The following is a 24,241-nucleotide window of genomic DNA, read 5'->3' as shown; positions in this document are numbered from 1 at the left end:
CAGGGCAGCTTGCCATAAGTACTTCCAGTTAATGTTAATTAGCCATAAACCTTCCTAGACTGCTCAGCCTAGGGGTGGACTATTGACTTCTTCCTTAACATCTATTGTCCTGCTGTCACCTTTTTAAGTAATGATTAAACTGTGAAATCGGAGTATGCAGCCTCTTTAACAAATTGTATCCTTGATTCAGTTTGCTCCATACTTTTTGTATCTGTTTATTTCCTCTGTGGAGGGCAAAAGATTGCCAGTTTGTTCCATGCTCTACCAGAATCAGAGTATCAGTCTCTGCCATCCAGGCACATTCAAAGGGCTGTGGCTTGTTCCTTCAAACCAGAAAAGCAATTATAAATCATAGCACTCATAATTTACTTGGTCTCCTTGTAGACACAGTCATGGTGAGCCGAACTCTGGATAGCTTCATGAGCCTTGATAAACAGGATTGTTTATAAACAGGGATGTTTATATCAAAGTTAGGAAGTCTGCATGGTGCATGTGGTTGTCATCCACCTTAGCAACCGCAGCACATATGTTGTGGTTCTAGCCATAAGCAGCAGTAAAACATAATAATATTCCGGTCTGGGACTTAACAACACTGATTTGAAAGTAAAATTCCTTAACGTGTGTCTAATTGTAGATTCACTATCATGATTTCCCAATCTTATTACTGTATCACTAGATCACAGGGAGAGCTTGTTTAAATAAAACAGGGAACAAAATAATGAAGTGGAAGAAGCAACGTCTGCAGCTTCCCATCTTCAGAAATGTTTCTTGGACTAAAGAAAATTAATTTTAGTAATATCTGTATAACGTTTTCCAAGTAAGTAATTATTAGCCTCCAGCTCACAGTTTTCAGGTAGGTGAGGGGCAGTTGGTGTTAAGGTAGCTCTGTGACAGATGCCCTGGAGAAAAAGCTGTCAGATTCAAATAACAATTGCATTATATTTTTCCATCCCAAAAGATCCATCTAGATACATTAATACTCTTCATTAAAAATTACTGACTGTTTTCAAAAGATACATTAAGAATTGCATGTAATGTAGCAAAAGTTCAGGAGCACAGCGATGTGGCTGCAGTGATCACAGAACTGGCTTTGCTGATTCTTTGCCTTTTGACTCTCAGCCCTGCCTTCGGTGTAAGAGGTCAGGGACAGGAATAATGAGACTGTCTCCTATGAAAAGACCTAACCTAATGGAGGCACTGGCGTCTCTTTAGACTTCTACAGCAAAGGGGCTGAAAGAGGGGATTGTGGCCAACTCCACAGTGCAATGCACAAGAAGAGCAATGTGGCAGTGGGAGCAATGGGAATTCTGGCCCCTGCTGCGAGACCTAAACAGGACTAGCAGCAGCCATCAAACTCTCTGCAAGGGCACCCAGCAGGAGAATGGCAACAGCTCTTAAACCCTCCACAGGACATTAGAGATGAGTACTAAAAAATACTAGAAAATCACACAGGAGTACTTAAATATTACTTGATCATTAACATAGTAATTACATCAGTGCTGCTCCTGCCTGGTGCCATAATTTAAGAGGTTTCATTGTTTTCATTATAATCAGTAGCAGTTATTTCCTGTGGTTCGTTGCCCATAAAATGTTCACCATGAAAAAATAAAATAGAGGCAGAGACTTTGCCATGATGACAATTAACATCCACTATGGAACTTGTGCATCCTTGTGCTGCAAATCACTCTGGTGTGTTTCATCAGGCTTCAGAGGGCCACACAAGGCACATTTCTCCCTGAAAGCTTTTAATAGAGGCTTTTAACTAAGATTTTTATTGGAGCCATTTCTTAAGAAAAGGGCATTCGTGAGGTGCTGCCATACTACTCCATCCCAGAGAATCCAAAGTGATCTTTTGAAAGAGGGGAGGTTTTTATTTGAGTATAGAAAATAAGCTATTTCACATTCAATTTTGGGAACATCTGACAGCATAAACTGTCGTGAAGCAGATGCAAATCCCTCACATGATTTGATTTGATTTGATGAGTGCTGTAGAGAGGAAAGCATCTTTCCTTCAAATGGCCGCAAAAGGAAAGGTATTATGAACCCAAATAACTGTAAGAGTTGTGTTTAGCAAACACAAAAGGTGCAAAGTACTCAATGTATCTCATTCACCTACTCAGTAACGTCTACTTCTCTTTCCACCAGCCATGTCCAAGTGTGCAAGAGCTTGAAGAAACTAAGCGTGCACACTTGTAGGTGAAAGGTAGTTAGTCAAAATGTTTGAAATCTTAAGGATGAGGGTTGATTCAACAATGTAGAAAATAATTACAGAGGATGAGTATAGAATAAGATTCAAGAGATCTTCCAGCCCCATTTCTTTCCCAAGTTAGGCTCTGCTTTGCCTATAGCATTTCCTACTGTTGCTTGTTAATTTGCTCTTCTAAATAGAGAAAGAAGAAAAAAGAAAAAGAAAGGGAGGGGAGCGCTGGCCCTTCATTCTAGTAGAAAAGTGTTTCACAGATATTTTAAAGAGGCTCTGTGTTTACTATTTTCTGTGGAAAATACAATAGTTCTTCCATAATATTGTATAATCCAGCTTGCAGAATACATTTCCTATGAGGACTGTAATCTTTTGACCTAAGAGGGATATAGGAAGCAAACTATCAAGCTCTGTTGCCATCAGAATGAAACTTCAGGAAAGTTATAAAATGTGAATTCATCTAACAAGCTCTCAGAGATTGTGCAAATAGGAATGTAAATGATGGTTCCTATCTACCAAATAGACGGCATGATTAATTAATGCACTACAAAAGAAGAAAGTTTGATGTTTAAAGCAAGATTGGGTGACTTTCAATGTATTAAGTTTTATGGTTTTGATGTGAACTGGGCAAAGAATTATAACATTCAATCAACATGAACAGTTTGTATTGATCTGCATAGAAAATTGGATAAAAAGATATATGGTCTCACTATAAGCTTTTTTTTCTTGGTTTTATTTGCTTTGCAAGAGAGCAATATTTTTCTAAGTGTAGATTGAGTGCAATGACTCCATAAAACGGCCCAGGAGGTTTCTATAGCACCATTAGAAGTGTGTTCTCTCTGCTCAGAAGCTAGTGAGCAATATTGCTGTGGAAATGAAGTCCCCTGGTATATTATTCCCACAGTGGACGTGATGAACCAGCACTTGAAATTCACCTGAAAAAATTCCAGGCTGTGGTGGCTACTATAAAAGCAGTGCAGTGAATTTTTCCCTTTAAACATTGCTTGCCAAATGAAAGAGTCCTACAGAAATTAAGTGCCTTGGGAAATCATTTGAGATGAGATAATTAATATTAGGACTGTAATTGTTGCTTTGCAATTCTATGACACATAGTTTCGGTTTTTTTTTCCTTTTTTTCTTTCTTTCTGTGCTTGAGCCTTCCATGAACAGATTCTGGTTGCCTTGACTTCATTTGTTAACTAAAAGAGCTGTTGGACTCAGTGCAGATAAGGGCTCTGTTGCAAAGGGAGATAACATAGAAGGTAGCTGTGACGTAGGGCATAGCCCCTCCTCTGCTCTCTTCACTCACGTAAGGGGGGGAAGATGTGCAAATTCTGTTCCCTCACCCATCTGTGGGGTACAGCATGCAAGGTTGCCTCAGCAGGCTGGGTTGTTTTCATCTCCTATGAGGAGAGTTTCAATGATTAGAAAATACTGAGTTAGCAAGGAGTGATGAGCCAAGTATGGCACGAATGCTAACCTACCCTCCACAGAAAAACCAAGCTGGTCAGATCGAATAGACCATTGATATGATACCCTCTGAACAAGAACGAAAGGAAACCTCTCTGAAAAAACAGAGGCGACTTCTCTGAAATTAATCCATGCCATCAAACTGCTATAACAGAGAAGACAGTTTGTCCCCAGCTGTTTAACTTTGCCACATTTTGTACCACCTGCAATGACATTTCATTACTATAGAGTGACAGCAGCAAAACTACCATGCAGCTATCAGCAGGAAAGGAAATTAGTGATGATTATGATTAACAAAACATCTCTGGCTCAGCCAGTGCCAAGAGAAGACAGCCTCTAAAGGAATCAAATAGTGGAAGTATCAGGAATATAATATCAGCACCACCCTGTGGATCCCTTGATCTGCTTCCTCCTTGTCTGGGTCTAAAGGAACCAGAGTAATGTTTCTGGAATTTTCTGGTCCTTATTCGTGTGGCTGATACTGAAAACTCAGCCTGGTTTCCTTCCCACTTGAATGAAGTCCAAAACACTATTCAGAAAAGATGCAAGTTTCTGTGGGACTGAATACATTCCCTAATGAATGCCCTGCTTGTCAGCAGCCCAAATTCTGTACTATAGTCATGTCTGCAGCTTTTAAAACTGTTCCCAAAGGACAGTGAAATCTGATAGCAAGTCTAAGGGAACACAACTGAAATCTAATCCTGCTTCATTCATAGGTGTTAGAGATTTCCCCATTGTGTTCATCTGATTCAATTAATTGGAAAATGTGTATAGTGGAAGAAGAAGATCTCACCTGTGAAAGTCTATGTTGGCAACAACTTCTGTCATAAGTAGAGTATTTTGGCTCTGAAAAGCATCACACCTGCTATTTTGATTTTAGTGGAGTGTTACTTAAGGTAGCAAATTAAGAAAAAATAATAAAGAGAGAGCAGCTGCATATCCTTACAGTATAACTTTTTTGCTCTGGCGACGACTGAAGTCATTCAGATTCATATAGAAGTAATAAATGTCATTCAAGAAGATGCATATAATGAACCAACAAATGAAATTACCTCTGCTGCCCCCTGTTAAAAAAATTCAGTCTTAACAACTAAAGCAGTCAAAAACACAGACTGATCTTCCATGGCAAATGTTTTTATTAACGAAAAGAGGAAAAGTCCCTGTATACATAAACTACTGAAACAAATGAGAGCATTCTTTCTTGTTCTCCTCATACTAGCAAGTCATCCAAGGATTTGATAAATATGTGTAGGAAATTCTCTTAATCTTTGACTGCGTTTTTTGTCTTTTCAGAAAATCAGCAACATAGATGTAACAAATAGCTGTGATTTATTACCCCCAAAATGCCTTTCCTATGATTGACTTGTATAGTGAAAATCCAAATAATAATTTTATCCAAAATATATCAGCTGTAAAGATGTATGTGATCATCTGCAGTACAGTGTGTTGGTCCAGCCTCCAGGCTGAATGACTGAAACATAAGAAACATTCTAACAAGAGATCTGCTCGTGCAAATGCTCACAAACGAGCAGACAATTAAAGCCAAGGCAAGTCATACCTTTTGTCCATTTGTCTCAGCAAGCTGTCCTGAAGAAGATCTACCCAGGACTAATTCAAAGGAAAAAGCAAATATTAAACAGTAGGCAATTGGGATCCCAAAGCACTCCTCCTGGTAAAAAGCAGGGAAGACATAGCAAGTTATTTCTGTAGAAGTTCCAGGTTCTAAAGTTACTTTGTTTCCATACTTTGATTTATTTTGGACTCAAGTGACTTCAGACTTTCTTAGAGAATGTTTTGCAGGCAGGATTGAGGGTTTTCTTCCCACAAGGAATGAATGAGAAGGTTTCTCTGTAGGAGGCTGTCGGACTGAGTGATTAGTTTAATACTGTTGAGACTTTATTGTAATATTAATGGTGTGTTATGGTGCCTAAGGTCTTTGATAAGCATCATTTATTATTTTAAACCTAAGTAAATAAATTCAGGAATCATAGGAGAGGCTTCTTGCTTGATCTTATCAGCAATGTGGCATAACCACAGCCAAAATTATGTATTCTACTTATTTAAGAAACTACATATATCAAAACTCTAATTTTATTTAAACAGCCAGGAAAACATCAAGAGGATGAAACTTATCACCGAAATGTATATTGCCACTCTACTAGTCTAGTATGAGAGTAAAAAAGGGTTTTAAGCCACTACATGGGAAATGAAAGCATCACTTCTCCTTGATTAATAGGTAGATTACTGAGTCAATGTTTTGAATCTTTTTTGTAAAGCAAGTCTCATCAAAACCAGTAGCATCCTTCTCATTTTACTTATTTGAAGTATTTAGGTTTTAAAGTGCAGTAAAATAAATTCACAGTCAAACTGGAAAAATAAATCCAGCTCAATGATTGCATTTTTTTTATTTTTTTCTAACTTTAGATTTATGGGGAGAGGATTATTGTTTTTCCCACTGCTGTAGATATTTCTTCCTCATTATTATTTTTTATTTATTTATTTTTTACTGTTAGCATGAAACATCTGGCTAGCAGCTAGCTACCCACTGTCACATCTTATATGCATTTTAAACACCTAGGGGGCATTTTGAGTTTGGCTCTAAGTAAGCAATTGGTAATGCAGCTGGTGAATACTTTCCATTCTCTATTTGCCAGCAGCATACATTTTAGGGAGGTAATCTGATCCTTCATTGCGACAGGAAAAGTATAGCAATAATGAAGGTTGAAGTAGTATTGCAATTAATTTTGTCAAAGAACTGGTTGTTATTAAATACCATATTAGTTCTGGTCAAGGAAATATCTTTTGTATAGCCATTCCTAAAGCTATCAGTCTAATCCCATCTCAAAATCATACAAATCCAAGGAAAATACGTGGATCTGTAGGTGCTAAGCAGAAATTTAAAAATGTTCTAAACATTATGTTCTGTGTAGCTCTGTGCTATACATTTTTTCATTAAGCTCATTACAGATTATCTCAGCTTGTCCTTCTAGGAAGGGATCCTGTTGAATGGCTGCCAAACGACAAAGCAAAAACCAATAGATTTGAGCTGCAGAGATTTATGTGTGGTCTGATGATGTGATCTGGGTCAGTTTAGTTGAATTGTGCAAGCTCCCCAGTGGAAATTTAAACAGAGATGTTTTCCCCTTTTTACCACCTTCCCTTTAAATGAATGCAATTCCTGTCTAAGTGAGGCCTTCATTTCTATTTTTTTCTTTCAATCTTCTCATCATCTGAAAACGTGTCTATCATGAGAATTTTCCATGCAGTGTATCTATGCTATTGATAAAGAGCTATAGGGCACTTCAGGGTACACTTCCCTTTACTGCCTGAATTATTCAGCTTCTTTACAGAAACTTAAAATGAATAGGTAAATAAAAATGAATGCCTTTTTCTTTTCTCTCATCACTCCCCTTATGTATTTCATACTGTTAGGAGTGCTACACTCTTGCCCTGTGCATGCAGTCGTATGTCTGCAGTGAGATCAGGCTTTCTATTATGCCTAAAAGTTACACTTTCAGTAATTACTTTACACATCCATGCATATAGTTATCTAGCTAGCTGAAACCCATTTCTGATTGGGATTTTTTTTTTTTTCTGGCTTTAATAGAAAGCGAAGTGAGGAAGCAGCTCTAGACTGACTTTCAGAAATGAGTCTTTCTTATCAGGAATTAGTGTTTTGTTGCATTTCACAAACAGAGTCATTAAAATTTGATGAAGATGAGGAGCAACAATGCAGCCAGATGTGCCATGCATTTTCAGGTGGTCTGTGTTTTCCATTCAGGTGAAAAGCTCATGCTTCCTTATCTGATTTGAATGACTCAGGTTTAGCCGTGCTCCAAAGACAGGGTGAAATTGGAGCCTGTCAGATTTTTCCCTGCTGCTGGGCCAAGCCCATTACTGAACTACATTCACTGCAGTAGTTGCAGATGTTTGCATTTGCACAGAATGAGGAAATATCTCCATGCAAAACAAGAATTCATCCAGCACCACTGTATTAAGCTGTAATTCCAGCCCATGGCCTACAGTGCTGAGAAGCAATATGGCAACAACAGGCTGAGGAAAGAAGACAGACATTTGAACTAGCTCCTGTAGAAGCTGGGCAAAGAGAAAAGCAGCTAAGGCACTGTATGGGAACTGCTGAGTCACAGCCTGAACCTCTGATTAATCACCTGAGGTGAGCAATGAGTCAGCCCTGGGAGCACAGGTGAAAGCAATTCACCTGTGCTGCAGGAAGGGGTGGAGCCTGGCTCCACCTCTCCTGGACCCATTTAAGAGCTGACTACCAGTGGGGAAGGATCTCTCTTTCTTCAGAAGATCCATTCCACTGGTCTTTCCTGAGCGAGCCCATAACACGGGTAAGCATCCTATTTTTTCTCTTTGTCTTGCTGTGCCTAACTCTTGCTTATTTCATTGTTATAACATCTTAATATTATTAAATTATATAATATTCCTTTATATAATTTTCATTGATTATACAGGCACTTGCCTTCCAAGTACAAACAGGGCAAGTGTTACTGACAGTGCCTCACGTATGTTTCAGAATCACTGATTCATTCTATTCCTTTTGGTAAATGGAGATTTGAAAGAAAAAAAAAACGGCTTAATCCTCAGTGTAAATAAGCCAAACCTACAATATTCTCAATTTTCAAAGAGTGAGATATTGGATTTTCCTGAAGCAGAAATGATTCATTTCCAGGAATTGTATCGTGGTGTCCATCTACCTGAGGCTCCCAGAGCCATCTAATAGGGTGTGCAAAGAAGCCGAGAACAAATGCTTTAGTTACTCTCTCTGTTAATTTTCTTTTAATTTTCATTTTCAGCCTTTTCTGCTTTGCAGGAAAGTATGTGTCAACAGACCAGAATTTAAAAGGTGACAAACTGTGAAGAATTAAAACTTCCAATTTAACAGATGAGCAACTGCAAATAAGAGAATCTCAGACAAACACTATTTTAATGAAAGGTGACATACCAGTGATAAGACAGTTTTTTCCTCTCTCTTCATCAGGTAACAACAAATTAGTTTAGGAAACCATATAATAATACTGTGAATGCAGTAACAAATTCATATCCTATGCTGTTAGTTTTGTTTGCTTGTTTGCTTTCTGAAACCATATATGATATTTTTTTTGTAATGGTATATTTTCTTCACACTAGAAGTGTCAACACTTGTTCATGTCTGGAATGGCTTTCATTCTTATTACTCTCAGGTCTAAGGTTTATTTTCTTCTCCTCTGCAGAGCTTTACATTTTAGTGCTGAGTGGTGGAGTTGGTGAGTAGGGACTACAGCAGATTTCCTGAATTTTTCTAGCATTTTGTGACACTTCACAAGTATAGAAGTGATTAGATGTATGTTGGCTAGTTGCTTTTAATGAAATTTTCCAGTGCAGTATGAATCAGAAGGAAAACTAAACATACATAAAGTACTCTAAAAGGACACTTCTGCTAGTAAGCATCGCATGGCTACCTCTCTCAGGATCACACTGAAGTAAGTTTTCAGATATATGCAATTAAACTCAAATGAATACAAAGGCTAAATAACTTCAAATGACCTATTAGCAACATACTGTGTTTATTACACAGCAAGTGATCATGCACTGTCATGTGTAAGATCACAGAAATCGCTCCTTTTGTCCTACTATACTTTAGAGTGTAAAGCATAGCAAGGAGATTTTTTCATAAGTTATAAGTTACATGAAGAAAATAACCAGCAACTTGATACAAGACCCTGAGAATGAAGTTTCCAACTCAGTGACAGTGTCTTCAAGGTGTCACAGTCAGCTCTCAGCATCACTTCCAGCTGCAGTCCTGAATGTATGGTGTAAATGCCCCTCATCAGCATGCCCCAAGATAATTATCTACCCACTCTCTACTCATGTGCTTGAAAATAATCTTTAATTTATTTTCATGTCTATGGCAGATGCCACAGTAAAACAACCAGTGGGATTCTCTCGTATGCGCCTCTGCCTCACTGGGTATTAATGAGATTTTCATTTAAATTTCATTAGGGAATGATTTCATGAATTCAGCATATGGGACTTATGGTTTAAATTGTTTAAAGTGGTACTTTGGCTCCGTAAATGTAAAGTATATATGACAATGGGGTATGTATGCCTACATAACACTTCTGTGATTAATTGGTCTATATTTTATGTAACAATCTGAATCTAAAGCAAATGCCACAACTTGCATTTTTTCCACTCTGAAAAATAGCATGAACTAGCTGTGCCTTTCTAGGCTGCATGTAAATTTAATTATGAGTGGGTCTGGTTTATATATGTTTGGGGAAAAAGAACTTTCCCCCTTAGCAATATCTTATAATAAATAATGGAAATATGAGGTGGTTTTGCTTAGATTATACCTGGCAATTGAAAGACTATCAAGTAATAGGAAATAAATATTGGAAATTGTTGGAAAAAAATAGCTTAGATGGACAGTCCAGTGTGGGGAAAGGCAAATGATCAGTTGGAACTTCACCTGCAATCAAATGACAACCATTCATTTCATGCTAAGGTTGAAATTAATACATATATTTATCACAACAGCTACGGACAGTGGTCTGGATTGTTCCTTTCTTGTTCTGCCTTGGTACAAATGCAAACGAGAACAATATGAGTACTGCCTCTAATATTTACCATCAAAATATAAAAGAAAATTAATATTTTAGAGGAGAACGTAAGAACATCCTAAAAACATTTTCATTAGCAAGATAGGCAGATTGTTTTGCACAATGGGAAAATTAATGTCAGGTTTTGGGAGGCTTTATACAATGGAGAAATCTGACAAATATGAGACCTTTTATTATTTGTAAGGACTTTGTTCCAGGTTGGAGGTGGGAATAGCATGGCAGAAAGCATTAATATTTTTATTTGAGACCTTAGCAAAAAGATAAAGATGACTGGCATCATAGGCTAGAAAAAAAAATAGCTGGTGGGATGGAGATAGGTAACAAAGTGCAAGGTGATGAAAACAAGCAAATGTTATTTTAAAAAAAAAAAAAAGTAGGGAACAGGAACCAAGATAAATCAACACAAGGAAAGGCGTTATCGAAGGGGCGAGGCAAGGAAGCGATATTTGCAGCTACATTTAGGTAAATAAGAGCTTGTAAAGTTTAGATTCTTTGAGTCAGATGAAGGACTAGGAAAAAGATGAATTGGGAGTTAATGTACTTGTTGAAATTACTATGGGTTAATGAATTAATAAAGTAAATGTGAAGGAGAAAGAAGAAAGAGCAGTTGCTGGAGAGCTGGGCAAGGACAAAAATGATTTGTTGGGTGGAAAAAAGAGTGAGAGTAAAATGATACTTGCATTATAAGAGATGAGATGATTATGGAAATGTGGGTGGAATATGACTGGGAAATATGAAATGGGCCAAAGGGAGGAGTGGTTTATCTGTACTTCTATAAGCTTCAGCCTTGACCTACAGCTGAAATCAGTCCTATTGCACTGAAAGAGAATGTTGACCCTGTCCCTTCTAAGCAAATGCCCAGTTTATAAAAGCATGAAAGGCAGCAGTTCCTCCCCTTGGACAATGTTTTAGCAGAGTGGGTATGGCAAGGGTTGTCCCTGCTCTGACGCAGTGACCACTCAGCTCCAGACTGAGGAGAATTCACAAGGGGAATGGATCTGAAATGGCTCGTTGCGTGCCCTATATGTGTTGCACATAGCCACTCCCATTACGTTTATTACTCTTGAAATAAAAGGATGTTTAAACTGAACAACTCACCAAGGCAAATGCAGTAGATGTTAGTTGTTCTCATGAGGATTGCTGTTTACTTTTCAAGCTATCTGATTTTGCTGCAGATTCTTCTTCAAATCTGCCCACTGATGTGTTCAGCAGTTTTCTTTCCAGAATATTTCTTCTCTAGTCAACCCTGTCGATCTTTTCAAGTGAGTGGTTGAGACTTTCCATATGTTTTCACATAAGATTCCCTCCTAAATCACTACTGAAGTAGAAGTATACATTCCAGTCTATATAGAAAAGCCTGGATCCTGATCTTATCTGTACCAATCTCCCACTCACTACAAAAATCAGATCTTGTAACAAGGATGTCCTGACTCCCCTGCCCCTAACAGGGAAGCTTCTCTGTTGCCTTTCCTTAAGAAATAAGCTATGATTAGTTAGAAAAACTGTGATCTGTTGGAAAGAGGAAAACATTAGATGGGCATCTTGTTGCAGCTTCTTTCACTGGTAAAATATATTAAATGATAACCCTGAGTTCTAATTCAATACTGACAAAATGTGGGGTATAAATGATTTATAATTAAAGCATTCATTCAAATTAACAAAAATACTGATGGTATGATAGAGGACCATCTGTACTGTGCCATCTGGCAGGTAGAAGGACAAATAAAAATCAAGTAATATCATTAATAATCTTTCAGGGAGTACTTAAAATTTTTCAGTAAATTAGATTTACGGAGTTCATTACCTTTTTTAAGCAGGAGCATACTGTCGCCATTATTTATGTGTAAGATGCAGACTTAACCTGGAATATGTCACCTAATTAACATAAGCAACACTTAAGTATCTCTGCAGTATTTTAAGAAACCTTTAGATCATTTGTTATTCAGTAAATTTAGAAGCCTGAAGATGGTCCCACAATGGCTCCCAACCACCTAACTCTCTCAATTTCAATAGGAATTCAGCACCAAATTGGAGCCCTGTTACTATTTAAAGTAGGTATGAAACTACAAAACTTTGAGGTTAGAGGAGAAGAAAGGCTTTAAGTCGTACAAGCTATGAAAAGAGCTCTTAGGGAGGTTCCAGGGTACACCTGCAAGCAAGCAGGATCTTGCTATACAAAACACATCCTAAAAACTGTAGCTAAAAATAGGAAGTCCCATCACTTTGATAAAGTAGTTCTCAAGGAATGCAAACAGGGCAGTCAGGCTCCACATCTGCACGTTTCCTAAAAATAGAGCTGTGGGAAGAAACCATGAAACACAATTTGCATGCACCTGCAGAAGGTGAGATTGAAAGACCAGTTTGTCCATTTCCAGCCCAGCCCCTTTACCTGCTTCAGCAAGATAGTACAAGCAAAAAGTGCTTCTCTGAGGAATAATCAAGTTTGTGATTTTCTGTGTTAGCCATTAGTGTGAGATTTCCACTGATTCTGGGTTGTTTTTTTTTTTTTCCATAACTGATACAATGTAAGTATTCAAAGAGATTTTCCAAACACCTTTTTCTTAACCACGTATCTCCACGTTCCTGTGTAAACAATCCATTTCCATTTTGTTTACACACATTCAACAGTTTGATTCCCTTCTTGATTCCCAGACAAACCATGTTTCAGTCTTTTAATCCTCCCTCTTAAGTAAAACCCTCCAACTATACTAATGACTCCATGGTTCATCTTTGAACTCCATTCAGTTTACCACGATATTTATCTCTGGTAAAATTATACATACATCTAAAAAGCCATGTAAGGAAAATTTTTTTTCTGCTCTGTTGCATAATGATGCTGTATGCTCCCTTGTCTTTGCTACATTGCTGCAAAATCATCTCTAGCTTCCAATCTGTTATCTCCTCGAGTTTTGGCAGTGCTGTTTTTGCAAGGTCGCTCCCTCCCATTGAATCTCTTTTGTATTAAATTCTTCTAGATATGCTTATCTTTCATTCTCAATCGCTCTAAGGGTTGCCTGTTATTCTTGATACATACTTTATTTTTTCTTTGGTATTTGCAGCTCTTCCTCTTCATCAGATTTCATTAATTTTGTTTTTCCACCCTTCTGTAACTGTTTAAATAACACAAATGTCATATAACATGAGATCAAACACAAGAAACGGTCTAGTAGTAGCCTGTACACTGTTACTTTATAATTTAATGATTCATCTTTGTTAAGATTTCAGTGTATATTTCATGCCCATGCACAAACCCATTGCTATGGGAGCACATTTTCAGGTACATGATGAATGCATAAAAATCAAATTATATTACAACCATCATGCTCTTTCTGGTGTGCAGTGTTGTAATTCCTTTGCAGAAACAGCACTTGAGTTTGAGTGGCAAGGTCTATCCTCTACGAACTCAAATCACTTCTATGTTGCGTCTCTAGATCATTAAGGGCATTTATCAGCTCTCGCTTTGTTAATTTTTCAGGATTGGAATTGTGCAGTTGGATTGTGCTGGTAGGCACACCTTGTGGTACTGCAAAGAGGACCCCCTGCCACGTGTATCTGTCCTACCTCGAGGCCACTCAGACTCCTACGGAGAGACCAGGACTTGAGAAGACAGGACCATGCTAATACAGAGGTATAGTTTCTGAATCTGCGCTATAGAAATGCTTTTCCACAAATATATTTGTACGGGAGTGTATGCTGTGGCCTACTGTATGTACAAGCTCTTTCTAGTGCAAGTCTTTGTTATTTTGCTTAAAAATGTCGCTTTAAAAATTAACATTCAGGGTTAGTTGGAAGATCAAGACCGCAGTCAGATATTCTGCATGTGAAAGAGCAGAAAATTGGGCTGCAGAGAAATGCAGGCATTACTAAAATACAGGGCAAACTGTGGCATTAATTTGCAAGCATCAATACCTGCAGCATGTTAAAATGAAGAGATATACAAATCAGGAAAATCTCAATTGTATCTAAGAGCTGAGGTTTGTCAGAAGTGTAACTACCTCGTTAAGTAATTTTCTTTAAGAAGCAAATGTATTTCCAACCCTTTTTTATTTTTTAAGCAGGATTGTAGTTCAGTCTTAGAACCAAAATTCCCTGCATTGTTAGCCAGATATAGATGGCCACAATAGCTTGTGGGTACAAATGTGAGACCAAATACAGGGGCTTGAGGAAGATTTCAGCAATGGAATATAGTCTGTTTCACTAATAGCTATTCCCAATCTCATCCAAAGCCATTTCAGATAAATATATGAGTAAAATGGCATCCTTCCATGAGCTGTGGTTATTTCTCAGAATTTCTTGGTTCTCTCCAGCCACCAGAAGTTTTCAGAGATGGACGTGCTGTTGTCCTTGAGAGGAACTGGAGGACGTCTCCATTTCTGAAGTAAGAGCACAGAGGAGTTGTGAAAGTGGAGTCTTCCTGTTTATTGCATTCCTTGGTATTTCATGCAGTCCTGGGAATACAGATATTTTAGAATTTACAGTATGAAATGTCAATATTGGAGTTTTGCTTAACCTTTGTAGTTTCTCCCTATGGAGAAAATTTTGTATTCTCTCTATGAATATGTGTGTGTGTGTCTGTGTGCGTGTGCATGAGCATATATATATATTAAAAATGCGTATGTTTATAAAATACATATATAGCACTTCCCTTAGTTTCAGAATGTCATTCCCTGTGGCCTTACCTCTATTACACACATCATTCATTAGATTATGAAAACCATTAATGTCAGGCAGCAGAACCAAATGAATTCACTAAGGGACCACCATTAGCATATCAAGTAGCTATTTCTCAGCTAAATATTCCTGACAGCCCTCATTACATATGACGGATGGGCTTTATAAGAGGTAGTAGTTCCAGAAGAAAATAAAATCTCAGCATTCTACCACATGTGGCCCAATAACTAGATATCATTTTTTGACTGTCTGTTTGCATTTCTTTCCTTTTTTTTCTTTCAGAATGAAACAGTTGTAAAACTCATAAATAGATTAACTGCATAATTCAAAATTCATTAAAAATTGTGGGCCTAATTTAGCCCAGTTTCTGAATTCTGTAGGTGCTTTAGTCATGGGATATCAAACACTGTGTGCCACATAGCTGGATTGCCAGCAGCCTGTCAGAAAAAAAAAAAAGACACAACTGATAATAGCAGCTGAGGCTGGATTTTAAAAGACCGTGTATTGCAGAAAACTTTAGGAGTGGGAGCCCAACATTTCCTAAGATTAAAAAGAAAAGGAAGGAAGAAAAAGAAATAGATTTTGAAAATAAAAAATACAACTGTATCAAAGCCGTACGAAAAACAGGCACAAGCCACAAACAAATCAGTCTAACACTTCCTTACACCTGCAGTCTCCTGCTAGGTGCACAGAACTGTGGCAACTGATAACTCCCTTTGTGGGAGTACAGACTCCAGCACTTCATTCTACAACATGATAGGAAGTTTAAAGCTTGCTGCTGTATAATTTCATGGAAATGTCCGTAGTGCAGTTCGTGGCCATGAAAAGTTGGCCAATTTATGCTTAAAGACAGAAACTTTTTAATTTTTAAGGAAAGATGACATTTCTGTTCTTGGGACATTGAAAACAAGTAGCATGATGTTTAAGGGCTCAAATCATGTCATTTACATTGATGACAGAACTGAAGCCAGGCAAAATTGTCAGGGAAAACTGTGTTCTCATAAAAAGAAATCTGAGCATTGCTCTATAATCAGGCTATCTTCAAGTAAACAATTCCTCAGACACCCATTAATTCTATTATAATTAATTAACCACTTCTGCTGGTTCTAGATATGCACTAAAACTGGATCCAGTATTTTATTTCAGTTCTCTCTTCTACGTAAATATTCTCAGTGGAGGAATCTGCTCCTAAAAACCTCAGTCACTGGTATTGGTGTTATAATCTGAACTGTGTATAAATGGTTTGTTTGTGTGATCAGTTTGTTGACTAATGGTGAGAGTGTATTTTCCATGCATTTTATTCTTTTTATTACAGTGGTGTAGCCAATGCAAGAAAAATTGTTATTTTAAATTTAGTGTTAAAGTAAACCTACAAATATACTTTTTCAAGCAGTCAAGCTGAAACATTAAGTTGAACACTTGAGTTTGATGTTTGAATTTTAAGTCAAGCTCAGAAAAATTCTGAAAGGTGAGTTGAAGTATGTTTTGTCATTCATTCACAGCTTTACAACTGTTATGCAGCTGAAAAACATCTGGCACTACAAAGAGCATGAAAGTGAGCTCCCACCCCACCAGCAGAAGCCAGTCACACCAGTAGAGTGGTGTACTACTGCTGCTTCAGCTGTCCATCCTTCTGCCAGTGGCTGGATGACTCAAGTCCCAGAATCTTCTCAAAAATATGAGGTAAGGCATAGTTTTAGAATATGTATGTTTTCCATCACACTTTACTGCTTTTCATTTTATATTACATTATTTCTGGAATACAAGAGGAAAAAACTAAGTAACACTTCATAACTAACTTTAAACCCTCTTCAATTGCTATCACAATACCCCCAGTTGTTAGAAAACATGAGACTTGTCATAATTTCTTTGGAAGAACATGCCTTCATGATACTGGTATGTACTTTTTGTATTAAATGTTTTTAAGAAAAAGAAAATCCACTTAAATTCAGTAGTTTATCTTAAGTCCTGCAAATGTATCTTTGTTCTCATTGTTAGGTAGCTATATAAAAGCTGGTTGAGGCCATGATTTTTTGGCTACAGTGCACTTTCAGATGAGATGCAAATTCTGTATTTAGTAAACAAATACAGAAACTTTGAGACACAGCGGAAGTGAGTTGGTAAATATCTATGCTTATTGGCAACTTTTCAAAAGAGGGGATTTTCAAAAGAGGAAGAGCTGCTTCCTAGGCTTTTATTTAGAGGCTATCAAAAATCAAGGATCCATCCTTGGTCTGAGTGTCTTACAGCACACATGCAGCAAAGCAAAGGGAATGAGCCAGAATCCTGTCTAGAGTGGGCCTCAGCTGCAGCAGGTGCTCCAGAAAGGGCTGGACCTTTGGTCGGAAACCAAGACCACCACCATGTCCATCCTGTGTCCATCTGCTGGAGCACAGAGCCAAAGCATCCTCCCCTGCCCGCTGTCTCCTCATCCTAGCCAGAGGTCGGACTTCCTAGGGAAACAAAAGTTGGAAAACTGCTGTTCTTAGCCTATCCGTAAAGAGAAATAATATATTTCTAAGTCACTCATTAAGTAATGCAGGTACTTAATCAGCAATTGCTGACATCTGTATGCTTTTACTGCTCTTCTGCTTGGTAGACCAGTAAGGCAGACTAGTAACATAGCAGCCATTTCTGTCTTACACAGAATGCCTTCAAATATTTCCAGACTATTAACAGATTCCTAGATGTAACCTTTCTGACATATTCTGCCAGATTATCTGAAGTTTTCTAATGAATCTATCTCTCTTGCAATCTGATTCTGCCTTCTTTGAATTACTTCTGTCTGAATTATAGCTATAGAGTACCTTTGTGTTCAAAATTAAATTCTGCATGTTCTACATAGTTGATTCAGCAGGAAAAGCTCTGATAGCTATGGCCATTCTCTGCAAAATCACATCTTAGAAAACTTCCCAAAATGCCTGACTTCTCCAACTGCTTTATGCCATTAAAAATCTGCGTTTCATTCACTGTAGAGTTTTCAGTGCTTTTTTTCCAGCTGGCCGTCTTATCCCATCCATATCTTTCCCATATTTCTGAATTCATATTCGTCAGTTTGAGTCTCATTTTGTGATCCTCTTTGCAATTTTTTATGTTCTTTTCCCTTTTTGATTCCTTATCTTTACTGCTAGTAAGTTAATGTCATTTTCTATTCTAATCTTGCACTGTTACTCGTACTTCAGTACCAATAGTGAAAATGTTAGTTAAGATGCACCTTCTCCAAGGACACCCACCACTATCCTTATTGTTCTTCAAGTACAGTGCTTTAGCTGGGTTTTTCCTCAGCCCACACAGCATTGTTCCCATTCAAAATAAGGTAAATCACTTTTCATGTGTGTTTTCCTGGGAATTGCTATCAAGTGTTTCGCTAAAATCTAAGCACATAATCTCAAGTGCTTTTTTATGTACAGATTTTTTTGCTTGCTTGCTTTCTTTCCAAACATAGCAATATAATTTGAATAATGTGATTCATTATTTATAATGCTGGATTTTCGTGGTGCTGTTACCTTCTAAATCTTCAGTGATTTGACTTAAATGAGGCAGAAGACTCCTGTGTAAACCAAATTTTAAAACAGCAGGGCATTAATTTTATTATTATTCAAAAACATAGTATTATAGCAGAATCAGAAAATAGACTGGACACCTACTGCACAATGATTACCACTGCCACATACTGATGTAACAGAAGGATATGTTTGCTCAGTTTCTTTTCCCAAATTTAATTCCTGCCTACTACATGTTAACTTTTTTCATTTACCTTTCACTGTTGTTTAGAAGAAGGGAGTCTCCCAAGTTACAGAATCAGATTCATTAGAGAAAGTCTTTTAAAAGTATTTTTCAGATATTTACTGAAATCTTTGGAGTAACACTGTTCAACTCTTTCAGAAACATTTTTCCTTTCAGTTTAATTCTGTACCATTTATATAGACGAATCACGATGTGGTAGGAACACTTCTGAGATGATTTCACATTACCCAGAAAAGATTTCAATTCCTGTTTTAATGGCTTTTTTCCTCTCCTTTCCCATCCTATTCCCTCTGTCTCAGCTGCCCTTCTCTCCCCTCCTCTTCATTCCCCTCCTTTCCATGTACACTTCTTTACACCATGCAGACTGCTTATCCTTGAAAAATAAGTCCTCTAACACAAATGAAATTTAACCACCTGAATGTGAAAGAACTCAAAGTAAATGTTTGCTACTGAAAATCCCATGTGATAAAATTATAAGGAGTTGTAAAAGTATTGAATTTGGCTATCTAGTAATAGAATTTTTAACTCTGTGATTTATATTCCTGGCCAAGACGTATATTGAGATATCTTAGATTTTGATGGGAATTATAATGAAATATAATGACAGTAATACTTACTCCCTATGAAAGCACTAAAATGTTTACCATCACCTTTCCCATGCAATTAACTTCAACATAGCATTAATACAAAAGTGATAATTATTATGCAAAAGAAAACCTCGAGGGCATATTTCCATGGTGTAATGAATAATTTTCTTCAGATTGCCTCAAATTTATTCTGGTATCAACAGTTACATAGAAATGAAAAGGAATAATTAGTGATAGAAGTTCAGTGCAGGAAAATGAACTCTGCTACATATTGCTTATGAAAAATTAGCTTATACTCAGTTTCCATCAGCAATTGTGAACAATTAATCACAAAACAACACCTCACAGATGATATAAATTGTCAGATAAGAGTAAACTGTTTTAAAAATTAACCTTGTATTAACCTTTATAATCACCTGCTTGTCCTGAGATATTAATTCTGATGATTCTTGCTACCTGTAAAATTATTTAAACAGACGTTGATATACAAATCCATAATATAGGTAGAGAATTTAGAATTGAGAATTCATTTAGCAGGGCTAAAATCTTGGTCTTCCTTTGGTAGTTATCAATTCAGAAGCCATTCACCTAACTGTTGGAATCAACAGGTCTAGGCAAGAGGGTGGTATGCCAAAATAGCCATTGCTCTAGTTCTGCCATGGTGCTGATTTGCATGTTCTCTTCTTCATATTTCATTTACTTATGTCTTCATTTTCCCATCTGCAAAAGCGGGACGCTAATACTGGCCCTGCTTGTGAAATACTTTGATGCTTGCACACAAGAAATACAATAAAGTTTAGCTGTTATTTATCATGGCCCATTCCTATATCACATGTAAGTCAAAGCTAGAAATATTTATAGATCAGTAGATACTTTTGTATTTCTTGAGTAGCAGAAGATGTCACAGATGTTCAGTATTATAAAAAAAAATATGAACAGGCAGACCAGAAAATAAATCACATTTGTGTTTCTTCTCTTTTCTAAGAAGTTTCTATGCATCTTTCGTCAAAGAGTGATTAATGATTCCACCATTTCCATCCTTCTGGAGCTCAGCCTTGACAAATGCTATTCACTGTTTCTTCAGTCATATGAATTTTAGAAAATATTTAGAAATGTTTGATTTGAAGGCATTCATTCAGATCGCAGAGAAATGCGCAGTGTTAGTGAGTTCAATTTGAGAATGTGCAGTAGCGTGGAGAATATTTTAAGAATGTTTTATAAATATTTTCATGTTGCTGTGTATTGTCTCAAAATTAGAGCATACAGAAGAAATGTTGATTGAAGGTCTTGTTTGCTCTTTTGGCTACAAGTCAGAGTGTGCAAAGATTTGCTCACGTTAGATCATAATAATACATTTGAAAAGAAATAAACTTAATAAAGTTGAAAAGAAAGTTTTTTGCAAGAATTAACACAGTAGATAGCTTGGTCAAATAACTATTGCAATCCAGTCTCCAGACTAGATCTTTAAAAGAAGCAGGGAATAAAACAGTTTGAAGATACAGTGCAGATTTCTGTATCTCTTTATCCTTAAGAAATTGTTTGAAACACAGAATTGGAATAAAAAAAAAAAACATAATGACAACCTGGTATAAATGTTTCCCTCTCAGGGACAATTTTGGAGAGAAAGATTTATGTGGGGACTTGGCCTACACCTGCAGATATATTTACATACTAAAATGGTGGGAGCCAATGGTCAGGTCAGCTTACCGCATTTGTGGCAGCTCTGCTCACTACTGGTGCTTTCTGGAAAGATCATCAAGGCCCGCCTTTAGCCATTCTCTCTGACTTTGACCATTTATGGTCACATAATCCCACCTGAGTCCTTTCCCTCACATCAAATCAACTCCTTTCTGTTCTCAGAGATGCGCAGCCAGAGGCCAGGTCCCAGGGACCTGAGATGCACAGGCAAATTCCAATTGGAGCTTCATCATCCCAGTGTTTGGTGACAATTAGGGGGGAAAAAAGTAGATTGAAAAAAAAAGGATGTTATGCTTTTCTTCATATATATATATGGGCTTTGGGAGATTCTGCAGTGAAGGTCCAGAGCTGGTATTTTTCTTTCAATAGATCATTGGCTGGGTCAGGGTTATCCCCAGCTTATTCCAGCATCTCTCTTACAGGTGAGAATCTACATATATGGTAATGTCAGATATTGCTTGGCTCTGATACCTTGACATAGTGTCTCGTTTGTGGGAGGAAATGTCAAAATAGAAGCTCTGGAACCCACCACTGTGAAACATCCACTGTTGAGAAAATGTCTAGCAATTTCCTATCCAACATTTCTCTGTTGTTTCCTTGGTGTCAAGTTTATAAAGAGCAGACTTCCGTGCTGTTTTTTGATAGATGTGTATTTCTTTGCAAATGCCTTGTGCTCGGCAGCTGGTGAGCACAGAGAGCACAGAGGTTCTCTGGAGGGCTGAGGCCTGTGCTAGGCTGTGCAGAGAAGGGAAAGAAAAGGAAATGAGACAAATGGGAAGGCAGGAATAGAGAAAGTCCTCAAAAAGAAAGATGGTGATTAAGCTTGGTCAGGTAATTAACAATGTCAGAAAGAAATGCTGAATATTTAAATAAAGGAGAGGATTCTAGAGAAAATGCTACAAACCACACAGGGAAAATAAAAACACTTCTGAAATAAAGCTTCAGACCTGGGATGGAGAGAAGCCAGACAGGTAACATTAATGTATGATCTTCCTTTGCCTTAAAATGATGACAGAGCCTGAAGAGTTGAGCCCCTCTGCAGTGCCTGACCATGCAGCCATAAAAATCTGGCAGCTCTGCCTCACTAATACAATGGCACCACCGAGATGATTTTGTTCTTTCTTTTCCAATGATTTTTAGGCAATTATCCTTCTATTTCTAAAGCCTTCATTTACTGATTATCATAAATTTCCCATAGCACCTTCCAAAATAACTCAATGTAAACAAAAGCATTAACTTTGAAAACTGGGGAAGTGAAACAGATTAGGAATCATATCAAATAATCATATCCTCCTTACTACAGAGAGCAAAAGGCAGAATAAATCTTTTGCTCCGTGCATCTGGGAGCTTAGATAATATGGTCAAAACCAACTTTTACATCATTTTGTCTTTTAATTGATTAAATAATACAGCAATACAATATTGTGTGTTTAAAACAGACAAAAGCCAAAGCAACTGTTTTTAAAACAGCACCACTATCCTCTAATTCTCTGCCGTGCTTATGGTAACTGTAGCTATTTTTTTTCACTAAACCTATTCATCTTTTCCTGTTCTTTTCCCTCTTCCTCCCTTCTCCCAGATGGGAGTGGAGAGATATGGAAACTGAATAGAAAAAAAAAAAATGATTGTCTTTGTGCAGGGATGTGCTTTTAGGACAATTGAAATAACAAGTTGCCATTTTCATCCTACAAAGAAGTAGGAATTACTGATCCACATTTCTTAGTGAAGTCTCATCTTAAGTTTGGAAAAAACATTCAGCTAAATTTATCAAATCGTAACAGGGAGAAGAGCTGAACTTGTTTGTCACGAAAGTTTGTCTTTTTTCTTCCCCCTTTTCTCATCTTTTCCTACTAACTATATGAATCTACTCATCATGACTTGCATGTACCTTTGACAATGAATTAAAAAGCATGGCACAGTTCCCAAGCATATCCATCCCAACAGAGCATATTTTTCAGATTTAAGATTTTGCCTGGGAGAGAAATAGGTATCTATCAACGGCTATGAATTTGAGCAAGAGTAGCTGACTACAGCAGGAGGTGAAAAAATGCAGAGAAATATCTTGTGGATCACAGTGATGAATTTCTCTGTTTTTATAGACTTCCAACACATTAAAATTATTTGCTTCCCTATATGTCCAAGTAAAGGCTGCTCACTGCTTCCTGTTGCAAGAAAGGGCTCAAATTAAAAATATATATATACAGCTAGTACTAATTCAGATATAATAGACAAGTTAATGGCACTCCTATTTTTTATTCAAGTAATACCTCCGTGCAACGATGTATGTTGGCAGTTTGCCCTTTACAAGGGCTGTATTTTCTCCCACATGCAAGTATCCTCTTATAGACACACATCCTTCGGTTATGACAGGCATAAAGTCTGCGTGAGCTGCTGTGCTCTTACTGCTCGGAAACTACAGTATACAAACAAAGCCGCTTTTAAAATCTTGTGAGCTCCTTAGAACCAATTCATATCTATTTCTTTAATGCACAAGAAGGATGCCTTGTATGACAAAGAGAACGTTAAGGTTTCTCTCATTCTGCCAGACAAAGGCAAATGAAATTGTAGCACAAATTCAAGTGAGAAATCAACTGTTGATTTAGTAGTCAAGGGCAGTTAGGCTTTGCATAGATTACAGAAAATCTAATTCTCCCTCCCTCTATAAAACAGTTCAACCAGAAATGAGCTTTCTACAAGTTAGATGGGTCAAATCTGATTAGCTCTACAGGGAGAAGATGGTCTAAACCATCTTTTCCTCCCAAAATAATCTAATGCATATTTAAAAGTTCAAAAATACAAAACTTGTGTGATGATTGGGCAAAAGTTAAGTATGACATCTACATTGTCTCAGTGTAACTCTTTCATTACTCGGTATAGTAATGAAGAACAAAGTATAATGAAAGACAGACTGCAGCTTGCTTATTTAATTTTTCTGTCATGGCTTTCCTTTTAAAATGTTTTTGTGACTAACCTGTCCTATATTAGGACCTCCAAAATCCATGTGTTTAATTACACACTGTGGCTCTTTTGAAAGCCTGAGACATTTCCTAGTTCTCCAGAATGTGAGAGCAGGACTTTGTTCCCATCCTTGCAGTATCCAGAATGCATTTTCTAACATCGTGTAATGTTAGAAGCAGTCTCCAAACCTTTGAAATGTGTCTTCTTAAATGATTGAATGAATGTCAAGTTCCTAATAAAAATATCAGTTCACGAGGCTCAGCTTACATCAACTCATTCATTTC

General features: G+C 37.3%; 1 protein-coding gene across 4 annotated transcripts in view; it reads left to right on the top strand.

Moving 5' to 3' along the window:
• Positions 1-24,241, top strand: part of SLC39A10 (solute carrier family 39 member 10) — a 266,679-nt gene that overhangs the window by 38,449 nt on the left and 203,989 nt on the right. For 2 of the 4 annotated variants that reach the window (XM_090144294.1, XM_090144289.1), the window contains exons 3-5: positions 13,772-13,924; positions 14,604-14,674; positions 16,470-16,650. The gene's annotated coding sequence lies outside the window, so the exon portion shown is untranslated. Of the gene's footprint in view, positions 1-8,010; positions 8,026-8,660; positions 8,676-13,771; positions 13,925-14,603; positions 14,675-16,469; positions 16,651-24,241 lie in introns of those variants that run through there. The other 2 variants (XM_090144290.1, XM_090144291.1) reach the window with 2 other exon arrangements.

The sequence above is a fragment of the Phasianus colchicus genome, chromosome 7 (assembly GCF_987193195.1).
Source record: "Phasianus colchicus chromosome 7, bPhaCol1.hap1.1, whole genome shotgun sequence".
NCBI lineage: Eukaryota > Metazoa > Chordata > Aves > Galliformes > Phasianidae > Phasianus > Phasianus colchicus.
This window is presented reverse-complemented; position numbering and strand designations above follow the sequence as displayed.